A 13,281-nucleotide genomic window follows, 5' to 3' on the forward strand; every position below is an offset into this window, starting at 1 on the left:
CAGACTAGGGGCCATAGTCTAAACATTAGAGACAGACGTTTCAGGAGTGAAATTCGGAAACATTCCAACACACACATGGTGGGAGAGGTTTGGAACTCCCTTCTGCAAAGGGCAGTTCGTGCTGGGTCAGTTGTTCATTTTACATCGCATTTTGATCAAAGGTATTAAGGAAGATTGTCCAAAGGCGGGTATATGGAGTTTGCTCACAGATCAGCCATGATCTCATTGAATGGCGGAACCGGCTCGAGGGGGTGAATGGCCTCCTCCTGTTCCTGTGTAACAGGCTTGAGCGGCTGAATGGCCTCCTCCTGTTCCTGTGTAACAGGCTCGAGGGCATGAATGGACCTCCTCCTGTTCCTGTGTAACAGGCTCGAGAGCTTGTATGGCCTCCTCCTGTTCCTGTGTAACAGGCACGAGCGGCTGAATAGCCTCCTCCTGTTCCTGTGTAACAGGCTCGAGGGGCTAAATGGGCCTCCTCCTGTTCCTGTGTATCAGGCTCGAGGGGCTGAATGGGCCTCCTCCTGTTCCTGTGTAACAGGCTCGAGGGGCTGAATGGGCCTCCTCCTGTACCTGTGTGTAAGGTCTGGGAAACAAAAGGAGGTGATATGAGAAAACATAAACTAAATGGTATTGTGTTAAAAGAGACGCAGAAGGATTGAGTGATTTACACACAGAAATCTTTGAAGCTGGGTAGATAAGTTACTAAGTTGTTTAAAAAGAATACAGGGCCCTTGGCTTTATATGAAGTGAAATAGAGGACACCAGAGAAGAAGTTGTACCATATGTTTTCAAACCCGCTTTGGCCTCAGTTGGAGAACTGTTTACAGTTCTGAGCACCACAATTTAGGAAGGATATCAAGGCATTGGAGAGAACGTTAGAAATATATAAGAAACATTTTCTATTGTTGTAGAAGACACAAACACAGGCATTCATCGAGAATCAACCTGCAGGTGACCATATACAGATTAAAGAGCCAGAGAAACCGACAGAATCGGGAAACACCGGCACATAGACAAGAGATATTGACAAGGACTGAAAGCATTTTGCGATCAGAAAATTGACGGCCCAGCTGTGGTTAATGACACGGCTTTTGATGATTGATCTCCGTACAAGCCTTGAAATTCAGGAGAACCGGTTTCGTGGTTTGAAGCTCGAGATAAAGCTCGAGATAAAGCCACGGGGCGATACCAATAGGCGCCTGGCAGCAATCAGCGACAGGAAGATGCACCTTAAGCAGGCCCGGCTAGTTCAGTCGGTAGAGTATTAGACTTTTAATCTCCGGGTGGTGGGTTTGAGCCCCATGTTGGGTGAATTATTGTCCTTAAACTTTTATGGTGCTTTCACAGGAAAACATCATTAATGAACCCATAATCTTCTTTTGCACAATGAACGAAATGCGAACTGAGGGAGAGTTGAGCATTTGATCATATGTTCTGTGCTCCGTACAAGAACACAAGAACCAGGAGCAGGAGTCGGCCATTTGGCCCTTCGAGCCTGCCTTCTTTTGCACTGAAACAAATTATAACCGTGTTTTGAAATGATCAGTGCGAGATATTTAAAGGCCACATTTCAATGCTTCACAAAACCATTCCTTTCGTTGCAGCCACCCAGGATCGATTCCCGGTTTGAGAAGTAACTTTGATATCATTGTTTGCAATTGAAGTGGGGTCATTTTATTCAGTTCGATGGATGTCCCAAAGCACTTGAGAGTGGTGTCCAAACAAATGAGTTTGTAATTAAAAACACTGAATGTCAGGAGTGTGATTTGAACCCACAACTCCAGAGGAGACTGTGACCTGAACACAGCACCTTAAACCGCTTGGCCATCCGGACTGTTAGAAGCTCCAGTTACAAGTTATTACTCTGGAAAGTTTGAGACCGGGCACTTCTTCAATGTTACTGGAAGGCCCAGTGGCCGGGATATCCTCTCCCCCGTTGTTTTCCTGAGCCTGTGCACGGTGTCCGGGGAGCTTTGGTCCGGGTCCGAGGTAGCTTGCATCATGTGACAATGCACCCCGGACTGCTCTTGTTCCCTTTTATCGCACATTAATTTTTGGTGCAAAAATAATATCTCCAGAGGAGACAGTGATCGAAACACAGCACCGCATATCGCTCGGCCGTCCTGACTATTCACTGCTGTGTGTGGCCACCTGCAAGTTGATTTTGAACTTTTGTGTCCTGTCACATGCAATAAATGACGGCAGCAGGTGTATCTCTGCCTGACACCGGGGAAACAGTGAGACAGACATTGCATTGTGTTCAGGTTTAATCACAGCAATATCCGCAGTAAGGAGCTGAAAAGGACGAAGAGCTGAAAAAAAAAAAGAAAAAAGCAAAGAAATGTCAGCAATTGTGGTAAACTCTTTAATGTGTTTCGTGCTCGTTTCGTGATGCGGCGCTCACAGAAGGAGCACGGATTCAGAAAATAATTCTTCCATTCAAAATCTTTAAAATAATGACATGCAACTAATTAAAGTGTGTGCCGGGGGATGGGGATGGGTGAAGATTATTTGTTTTATTCCCCATTCATTAACCGACAGCGTTGTTTTGTAGAATTGTTACTGAGGGACAGTGGAAACTTCAATAACTGAACTTTAATTATTTAAGGATTTTGAATCATTGATGAAGTTTTCTCCCCCATCTGACTTTACTCACTCTGTATGTTGGAGACTGGTTTAAAATGTTCAGTGCTCATGCGACAAGGAACCTGGGGCGACTTTTGTTCAATTTATTTCGCAGCAAAAGTATTCTCCAAATTACAAATTCCACCCGGACTTGAACCGGGTACTTTTCACATGTGAGGTGAATTTGATAACCACTACACTACAGAAACACTGCGTCGAAAGCAATCTTTGGAATATAACCAGAGCTTTAACCTACACAGCTGGCCGATACTTCAGGAGCTGGTTTTACGAGAAGAGAATGAAGGTGCTATATTTCGGAAGGCTGTGAGTGTGCCAGGAATTTATCTCGTGTTTCCCAGACTTCATACATAGCAACAGGAGATGGCCATTTAGCAGCGAGTGGTTAGGATCTGGAATGCACGGCTTGAAAGGGCGGTAGAGGCAGACTCAATCTTATCTTTCAGACGGGAGTTGGATAAGTGTCTGAAGGAAAAACAATTGCAGGGCTACGGGGAAAGGGCGGGGAGTGGGACTCGCTGAGGGTCGGCACGGGCTCGATGGGCCGAATGGTCTTCCGTGCTGTCACCATTCCATGATTCGATAAGTTAGTGGCACATTTCATAGTGTGGCTGGGAGCACAACATTGCAAAGGGACATGGATTGAGTCGCCAGAAATAGAGGCATCTGATTCAGGAGATTCGCGGGGCATGGAAATTTCGGAGTTTAATGACATTGAAAGCAACATTTTTGTTTTGTGCCGTTTCGGTCAGAGGTTTTCCATTAAAGCAACATTAAATGAAAATAAATCGCCCAACGTGGGTCTCGAACCCACGACCCTGAGATTAAGAGTCTCATGCTCTACCGACTGAGCTAGCCAGGCTTCCATTCAAAGCAGGTTTTTATCACTCATTTCAGCCAGGCGCCTGTTGTCTCCGCCCCAGATGTTTAAACTTGCTGTTGAAGAACTGCCAGGATCTTCTTGAATGGTGGACCAGGCTCGAGGCGCCGAATGGCCAACTCCGGCTCCTAAAACTTACGTGTTTATGTTTACGTCATTATGCAGAGCTCCTTCAGGGTAAACGAGCCAAAGGAGGACAGCGGAAACGTTATAAGGACACCCTCAAAGCTTCCCTGGTAAAGTGCGACATCACCACTGACATCTGGGAGACCCTGGCCACAGACCGCCCGATGTGGAGAAATTCCTTCTGAGAGAGCGTTGAGCTCTTTGATTCTAGACGCAAGGAGCATGAAGAGACCAAGCGGAGGCAGCGGATGGAGCACGCGGCAAACCAGTCCCACCGACCCCTTCCCTCGACGTATGTCTGTCCCACCTGTAACAGGGTCTGTCGCTCTCGTATCGGAATGTTCAGCCATCAAAGGACTCACTTTGGGATGGAAGCAAGTCCTCCTCGATCCCGAGAGACTGCCTCTGATGGTGTCTCTGATTTGCGGTACACTGCGGAAACATCTCCACTTTCAGCACCAGATTACCAGAATTAAACCCAATGGGATCGGGAGAAAAGTTCCTCATATGCTCAGAGCAAAATATATCATATGACAATAGAATTTTATGTATTAATTAATGATGTTTAAATCAATGCTTCTTTTTTTTTTTGCACAGGAGATGCATGAAGATGTGGAAAATAGATGAACAATTTTTTTATAAGGTTTTGAATTAAAAGTTCAATTTCCCTGACAGGGAATCGAACCCGTGCCATGGCGTTAAAAGCACTAAATCCATACCACTAGACCATCAGGGAACGTAGTTTGGATAGAGATGCAGTGGTTCTGTCGACGTTCACATCGAGCAGATCCGTAACACAGGACTCTGTGCTCTCCGGGCTGTTCCCAGCGACACACACCGAGACAGACATCACCTGCTGCTGGAGTGCCATCAACTCAGTCAAAGATGCTCTTTGGTCTTGCCGAAACTTGCTGATCTTCCAGAGCAAGGAGATGTCCACGTCTGCATGTTGCAGACTGCCGCAATCCAAGATCCAGGATTACGTGCTGAGGGACACACTTAAAATTGGTGTAGTTGCCGCAAAGGCAGGGTGGGGAAGGGCCACAGTTTAAAGCCCTTCTGACACGGTAAACCCCGGGGCAGGAATCAGAATAAAACTCCGCTCGAGCCGTACTTGTAACTTCTCTATTGTGAACATGGAGCACCATGATCTGTAAACACCTATCTAGTGCCATGTACAATGTAAGGTCTGTTTCGTGATGCACGTTGAAAACATTTTAATGTTCCGTCACCCATTCCATGTACTGTATAGTGACACGAGTGATATAATTTGTTGAATGTACTACAAGCTATCCCGTATTGTACCGAATTGTACTGGAACTGAAAAGCAAGGGAATACATCGACCAGAACTGCCGTTAGCACCCAAATGTAGTGCATGGGATTACTGACCGCAGCTAAATGTACTGAACTGCTTTTGAATGTACTGTACACATTTTTATCAGAATAAAGTATCTTTTTAAATAAAAAAAAATCTCTGCCTGACACCTTGGAAACAGTGAGACAGACCTTGGGGCAAGGGTCTGGTTATTGCCAAACAGCAAAGTAAATATTAATTCTGGAAGAACAATATCCAAAAGAACAGTGACAACGACGTGATTTGGACACGCAATTTTCGGATCTGGAGTCAGACACACTACCGTTGCACCATGAGACCTACACAGTGAGCAGCAGATGTTCCTCTATATGAAGGTTCTGTAATACAATGGGCTTTAAAATCTCCGCCCATTCCCACCAGGTATCACAAGCAGCGCTCACCTGACAGGCACCGTATGGTTTCTTCTTAAACTTTTCTTTTGCTTTCACGGGAAACCATCATTAATTAACCGCTCACCTTCTTTTGCACAATCAAACAAATGCTAACTCAGGAACAGTTCATACTTCAATCATTTGTCCTGTGCTTTGCATCTTAACTCGAAAACCATATCCCATTTTACTCACTGTGTTATAGCTTTCTGGATCAACATCTTCATTGCTGATGGCACCACGAATCTGGGGCAACTTTTATCAAATTTAACAGCACCGGTTATTCGTACCGTGCACACAAAATACAATCAGTCGTGAAGATAAAATCCCACCGTGCGTATTTTCAGATTCAACGCAGTAGCATTTCAAATAAAGTGAAATAATTTTACACTGAAAAGTATTGCAAGTGTTGCTTGTATTTGTGTCTTTAATTAAACTTTGTGGCGTCTGACTCCCATTCATGCCATTGCTGAATAAGAAAGGAAGGTTTGACATTGACCAGACTGCACTGCCCCTGATATTTGTGAGCTCATCCTTTATATTCAGTGGTTTCTCGCCCTTTGTTGGGCTGCAGTGTAGCGGATATCACGTTGACCTCACATTGAGTACTGTTGAGGGGGCTGACTCATCAGGGGAGTGCAGCAGCAGCCAAGGTCATGGCACCGTGGCTGACTCTGCTGCACAGAAGGGCAGGAAAAAGAATGGGACAGCGATAGTGATAGGGAATTCGATTGTAAGGGGAATAGATAGGCGTTTCTGCGGCCGCAAACGAGACTCCAGGATGGTATGTTGCCTCCCTGGTGCAAGGGTCAAGGATGTCTCGGAGCGGGTGCAGGACATTCTGAAAAGGGAGGGAGAACAGCCAGTTGTCGTGGTGCACATTGTTACCAAAGATTTAGGTAAAAAAAGGGATGAGGTCCGACGAGATGAATTTAAGGAGCTAGATGCTGAATTAAAAAGTAGGACCTTAAAAGTAGTAATATCGGGATTGCTACCAATGCCACGTGCAAGTCAGAGTCGGAATCGCAGGATTGCTCAGATGAATACGTGGCTTGAGCAGTGGTGCAGCAGGGACGGATTCAAATTCCTGGGGCAATGGAACCGGTTCTGGGGGAGGTGGGACCAGTACAAACCAGACGGTCTGTACCTGTGCAGGTCCGGAAGCAAAGTCCTTATGGGGGAGTGTTTGCTAGTGCTATTGGAGAGGTGCTAAACTAATATGGCAGGGGGATGGGAACCAATGCAGGGAGAAAGAGGGAAACAAAATGGAGACAGATACAAAAGACAGAAAGGAGATGAGTAAAAGTGGAGGGCAGAGAAAACCAAGGCAAAAACCAAAAATAGCCACTGTACATCAAAATTCTAAAGGGTCAAAGTGTAATAAAAAGGCAAGACTGAAAGCTCGGTGCCTCAATGCGAGGAGTATTCAGAACGCTGGAGAGGGCTCTGGACTAGTTAGAGTGGGTGAGAGCGCAGATAAACGGGACCCCAAGAAAGAATGCAAAAGGCAGGAGGCAACAGAGCAGAGTAGCACTGGGGTAAGTGTAAACCACAAGGTAATAGGAAGGGACAATATGTATGAATATAAAGGGGCTGCAGGAGGGGTCAAAAGTAAAAATCATGGATTAAAACTAGTATTAAATACTTTACCTAAACGCACGCAGCATTCAAAATAAAGTAAATGAGTTGACGGCACAAATCATGACAAATGTGTATGATTTGGTGGCCATTACAGAAACGTGGATGCAGGGTGGCGAAGACTGGGAATTAAACATACAGGGGTGGCTGACAATTCGGATAGATAGACAAGAAGGGAAAGGAGGTGGCGTAGCTCTGTTAATAAAGGATGATATCAGGGCAGTTGTGAGAAATGATATTGGCTCTAATGAACAAAATGTTGAATCATTGTGGGTGGAGATTAGATATAGTAAGGGGAAAAAGTCACTGGTGGGTGTAGTTTATAGGCGCCCAAATAATAACTCGACGGTGGGGTGGGCAATAATCAATGGAATAATGGAGGCATGTGAAAAAGGAACGGCAGTAATCATGGTGGATTTTAACCTACATTGGTCAAATCAAATCGCACGGGGTAGCCTGGAGGAGGAATTCATAGAATGCAGACAGGATTGTTTCTGAGAACAATATGATACAGAACCTACAAGGGAGAAAGCTATCTTAGATCTGGTCCTGTGCAATAAGACAGGAATAATAAACGATCTCCTCGTAAAATATCTCTCGGAATGAGTGATCACAGTATGGTTGAATTTGTAATATAGATTGAGAGTGAGGAAGTAGTGTCGCAAACGAGCATACAATGCTTAAACAAAGGGGACTATAGTGGGATGAGGGCAGAGTTGGCTAAAGTAGACTGGGAACACAGACTAAACGGTGGCACAATTGAGGTACAGCAGAGGACTTTTAAGGAGCTCTTTCATAGTGCACAACAAAAATATATTCCAGTGAAAAAGAAGGGCAGTAAGAGAAGGGATAACTTGCCGTGGATAACGAAGGAAATAAAGGAGAGTATCAAATTAAAAACCAATGCGTATAAGGTGGCCAAGTTTAGTGGGAAACTAGAAGATTGGGAAAATTTTAAACGACAGCAAACAATGACCTGAAAGCAATTAAGAAAGGAAAGATAGATTACGAAATTAAAATTGTGCAAAACATAAAAACAGATAGTAAAAGCTTTTACCGATATATAAAACGGCAAAGAGTGACTAAAGTAAATGTTGGTCCCTCAGAAGATGAGAAGGGGGATTTAATAATGGGAAATGTAGAAATGGCTGAGATCTTAAACAATTATTTTGCTTCGGACTTCACAGTGGAAGACACAAAAACCATGCCAGAAATTGCTGGTCACAGGAATGTGGGAAGGGAGGACCTTGAGACAATCACTATCACTAGGCGGGTAGTGCTGGACAGGCTAATGGGACTCAAGTTAGACAAGTTCCCTGGTCCTGATGAAATGCATCCCAGGGTATTAAAAGAGATGGCGGAAGTTTTTGCGGATGCATTCGTTATAATCTTCCAAACTTCTCTGGACTCTGGGGAGGTACCAGCGGATTGGAAAGCAGCTAATGTAACGCCTCTGTTTAAAAAAAGGGGGCAGACAAAAGGCAGGTAACAATAGGCCGGTTAGTTTAACATCTGTAGTGGGGAAAATGTTTGAAACTATCATTAAGGAAGAAATAGCGGGACATCTAGATCGGCTTAGTGCAATCAAGCAGACACAGCATGGATTCATGAAGGGGAAATCATGTTTAACTAATTTACTGGAATTCTTTGAGGATATAACGAGCATAGTGGATAGAGGTGTACCGATGGATGTGGTGTATTTAGATTTCCAAAAGGCATTCGATAAGGTACCACACAAAAGGTTACTTCCGAAGATAGAAGTACGCGGAGTCAGAGGATATGTAATAGCAAGGATCGAGATTTGGCTGGCGAACATAAAGCAGAAAGTCGGGATAAATGGGTGCTTTCAGGTTGGAAATCGGTGGTTAGTGGTGTGCCGCAGGGATTGGTGCTGGGACCACAACTGTTTGCAATATACATAGATGACCTGGAAGAGGGGACAGAGTGCAGTGTAAAAGAATTTGCAGATGATACAACTATTAGTGGGAAAGCGGGTTGTGTAGAGGACACAGAGAGGCTGCAAAGAGATTTAGATAGGTTAAGCGAATGGGCTAAGGTTTGGCAGATGAAATACAATGTCGGAAAGTGTGAGGTCATCCACTTTGGGAAAAAAAACAGTAAAATGGAATATTATTTGAATAGGGAGAAATTACAACATGCTGCAGTGCAGAGGGACCTGGGGGTCCTTGTGCATGAATCCCCAAAAGTTAGTTTGCAGGTGCAGCAGGTAATCAGGAAGGTGAATGGAATGTTCGCCTTCATTGTGAGAGGGATGGAGTACAAAAGCAGGGAGGTCCTGCTGCAACTGTATAGGGTATTGGTGAGGCCGCACCTGGAGTACTGCGTGCAGTTTTGGTCAACTTACTTAAGGAAGGATATACTGGCTTTGGAGGGGATACAGAGACGAATCACTCGGCTGATTCCGCAGATGAGGGGGTTACCTTATGATGATAGATTGAGGAGACTGGGTCTTTACTCGGTGGAGTTCAGAAGATTGAGGTGTGATCTCATAGAAACATTTAAAATAATGAAAGGGATAGACAAGATAGAGACAGAGATGTTGTTTCCACTGGTAGGGGAGACTAGAACTAGGGGTCACAGCCTCAAAATACGGGGGAGCCAATTTAGAACCGAGTTGAGAAGCAATTTCTTCTCCCAGAGGTTTGTGAATCTGTGGAATTATCTGCCCAAGGAAGCAGTTGAGGCGAGATCATTGAATGTATTCAAGTCACAGGTAGATAGATGTTAAACAACTAAGGGAATTAAGGGTTACGGGGAACGGGTGGGTAAGTGGAGCTGAGTCCACGGCCAGATCAGCCATGATCTTGTTGAATGGCGGAGCAGGCTCGAGGGGGTAGATGGTCAACTCCTGTTCCTAATTCTTAATTTTGTTATGTTTCTTATGGCGTAGGCGTCTACTACAACCAAAAACATTTTTGAAAGGACCTGCGTAGTCCTCATGGATGCGTGCCCAAGGCTTGGTGGGCCAGGACTAGGTGCTAAGGGGGGCTTCCCTGGGCGGATTACCCAGCTGGGCAAACGTGTTGCACCTGCGAACACAAAGTTCCAGATCTGCGTCTTACCCTGCACACCAAATGTGTGACTTGGCAATTGACTTCCTCATGACAATGCCCGGGTGCTCATTGTGGAGTTCTCTGATGAACACCTCTCTGCCCATCTGGTTTCTACGCGGTTTCCCCACAGTACGCAATCGGCCTGAATCGAGAGTTCATCCCTGCGCCTGTGAAGTAGTTTAACTTCCTCACGACATTCCCTGTACGTGGCTGCCCAGTCCCCATTCAGGATACATTTCTTGACTGGAGACAATAGCGGGTCTCTATTTCTCCAGACTTTAATCTGACGGGCTGTCACGGGTGAGCCTTCACTTCCGAAAGCTTCAACAGCCATGACCATCTCAGCACCATGCTCGGTAGACCCCTCAGTGGTGGCTAGTGGGAGCCTGCTGAGTGCATCGGCGCAGTTTTCGGTGCCCGGTCTGTGCCGAATTGTGTAGTCATAGGCGGCTAACGTGAGTGCCCACCTCTGTATGCGGGCCGATGCAATTGCATTTATGGCCTTGTTGACGGCCAAAAGGGAACGTTAGGGGTTTGTGATCTGGCTCCAGCTCAAATTTCCTGCCAAACAGGTATTGGTGAATTTCTTTACTGCATATACACATGCGAGCGCCTCCTTTTCTACCATCCCGTAGCCCCTTTCTGCCTGGGACAGACTTCTGGAGGCCTAAGATACCGGCTGTAACTGACACTTGGCATTGACATGCTGCAACACACACCCGACACCATAGGACGACGCATCGCACGTTAACACAAGTTTCTTACATGGGTCATATAGCGTTAACAGAGTGTTGGAACATAACAAATTGCGAACTCTATTAAAAGTCCTTTCCTGGCTGTCCCCCCAGACACATTCGCGACCTTTGCGTAGGAGCACGTGTAGCGGCTCTAGCAGCTTGCTCAATTTGGGAAGAAAGTTACCAAAATAGTTCAGGAGCCCCAGGAACGAATGCAGCTCCGTCGTGTTACGGGGTCTGGGTGCTCTCTGGATCGCTTCCGTTTTGGAGGCAGTAGGGCTGATCCCGTCTGCTGCTACCCTCCTTCCCAGGAATTCTACCTCTGGAGCTATGAAGACGCACTTTGCCTTTTTCAGTCGCAGCCCTATCCGGTCCAGTCTGCGTAGCAGCTCCTCCAGGTTGTGGAGGTGTTCTTCAGTATCGTAACCCGTAATGAGAATGTCGTCCTGAAAAACCACCGTCCCTGCAATCGACATGAGGAGGCTTTTCATATTTCATTGGAAGATCGCGGCAACCGAGCGAATCCCGAACGGACATCTGTTGTACTCAAACAACCCCTTGTGTGTCGTGATGGTGGTCAGCTTCTTCGACTCACTCGCCAGATCCTGGGTCATGTAAGCTGAGGTCAGGTCTAATTTTGAAAACGGTTTGCCACCGGATAGCGTCGCAAAGAGATCCTCAGCTCTCAATAGCGGGTACTGGTCTTGGAGTGACACCCGATTGATGGTTGCCTTGTAATCACCACATATCCTGACCGACCCATCCGCCTTGAGCAGCGGCACAATCGGGCTCGCTCAGTCACTGAATTTAACTGGCGAGATGATGCATTCCCTTAGCAGGCGGTCCAATTCGCCTTCTATCTTTTCCCGCATCACATACGGCTCCGCCCTGGCCTTGTGGTGTACTGGCATGGCGTCCGGGTTTATGTGAATCACTACCTTGGCCCCCATGAAAGTGCCAATGCCGGGTTGAAATAATGAGTCAAATTCGTCGAGGATCTGTGAGCATGATACTCGCTCCACAGAGGAAATTGCATTGAGATCGCCCCATTTCCAGTTCATGACAGCAAGCCAACTTTGTGGGTCACGACTAACTTGGCGCTGCCTAGCACCTGAATGATCTCCTTTGTGTACGTTCGTAGCTGTGCGTCAATCGGCAATAATTTTGGCCTCCTGGCCTTGGACGCCCACAACTTTTCGAACTATTTGATACCCATCAGGGACTGGCTGGCCCACGTGTCTAGCTCCACTGATACTGGGATGCCATTGAGGAGCACTTTCATCATTATCGGTGGCGTCCTGGTGTATGAACTGTATACGTGCTCCACATGAACTCACTGAACTTCACCTTCCAGCGATTTCCCCCAGTGTCCATTTCTGCAATTTCTGCAGGTATTTTGCTCATCTCTGCAAACTCCGGCTGAGTGTGTGCCTCCACGCCTCCAACATGAGCTGCTGTTGGAAACAAAAAGTCTCTTGCCAGTCGATCGTCACTGACTGCCCCGTGATTGTCCTTGAGTGCACCATTAACACGTGTTGATGGCCCCATTACTGGCCGCATTGTCCCTTGCAATGACGTGAATTGCCGTTCAGTTTGCCATTGTCTCTGTCGAACTCCCACTCTGGGTTCGGCTACATATTGGGGCATGCCTGACTGCCCTTGGCTGCCTGGAGAACTGTGTGATGCTTTAACAATGTTGAATCTCTGTCCCAACCATTGCTCAACACAGTACCTCTCGTCTGTTATGCTAGTGGCCATGCTCGCGTGGTTTAAATCCCAGTTTCTCGTCGCCATTAATACGTCCTTACTATACAGTGTAAATGCACACGAGGCCCATGCTTCAGAGAAGGTCAGTCTATGACCTGTCCATTATTCCTCAGCACTCAAGTGATGGAAGTGGGTGGAGCTTCCCCTTTTATACCTGAAGGTCCAGGTTAGGAGTGTCTCCCACAAGTTCACCACCTAGTGGTCATTGTTCTCACAGTGTACAACATCGGTCAGATTATACATGGGTTACAATGCTGGTTGAATACATGACAGTCCCGGCCTCACTCACTCTGGAGCTGGGGACGAGCGATGAGTCGATGGGTTGTTGGCGGCTTCGATCTGCTGTTGTGAAGCGAGGCGGAGATGCAGGATCCTTTAATAAGCTCTCCCAACTCAACTGAATGCAGCCGGAACGTGCAGCTTTGAGAGGGGCTTTCTGCACCGTCAGGGCTGTAAACGGGAGGGAGTGAGAGAAACTGTGTAGAGTTCGAGTGTGTACAGAACTGTACAGAGAAACCAGCCAATTTAACAGCGCTGTGAGACACTGCATTTTGTTAATAGTATAGTATTATGCAGTCCCTCGTATCGAGGATGACTTGTTTCCAGACTAAAAAGGGATAAGTTCACAGGTGTTTCGATGAGGGACCTGACAATCTAGGTCCAGAACTACAT

At 46.3% G+C, this 13,281-nt stretch overlaps 1 non-coding gene across 1 annotated transcript; it reads right to left on the reverse strand.

Annotated features, from left to right (window-relative positions):
- Window positions 1-3,432: 3,432 nt before the first annotated feature.
- trnak-cuu (transfer RNA lysine (anticodon CUU)) lies at window positions 3,433-3,505 on the reverse strand. Its single transcript has one exon. It is a non-coding gene; the product is annotated as a tRNA-Lys (tRNA).
- Window positions 3,506-13,281: the final 9,776 nt, after the last annotated feature.

The sequence above is a fragment of the Pristiophorus japonicus genome, unplaced genomic scaffold (assembly GCF_044704955.1).
Source record: "Pristiophorus japonicus isolate sPriJap1 unplaced genomic scaffold, sPriJap1.hap1 HAP1_SCAFFOLD_79, whole genome shotgun sequence".
NCBI lineage: Eukaryota > Metazoa > Chordata > Chondrichthyes > Pristiophoridae > Pristiophorus > Pristiophorus japonicus.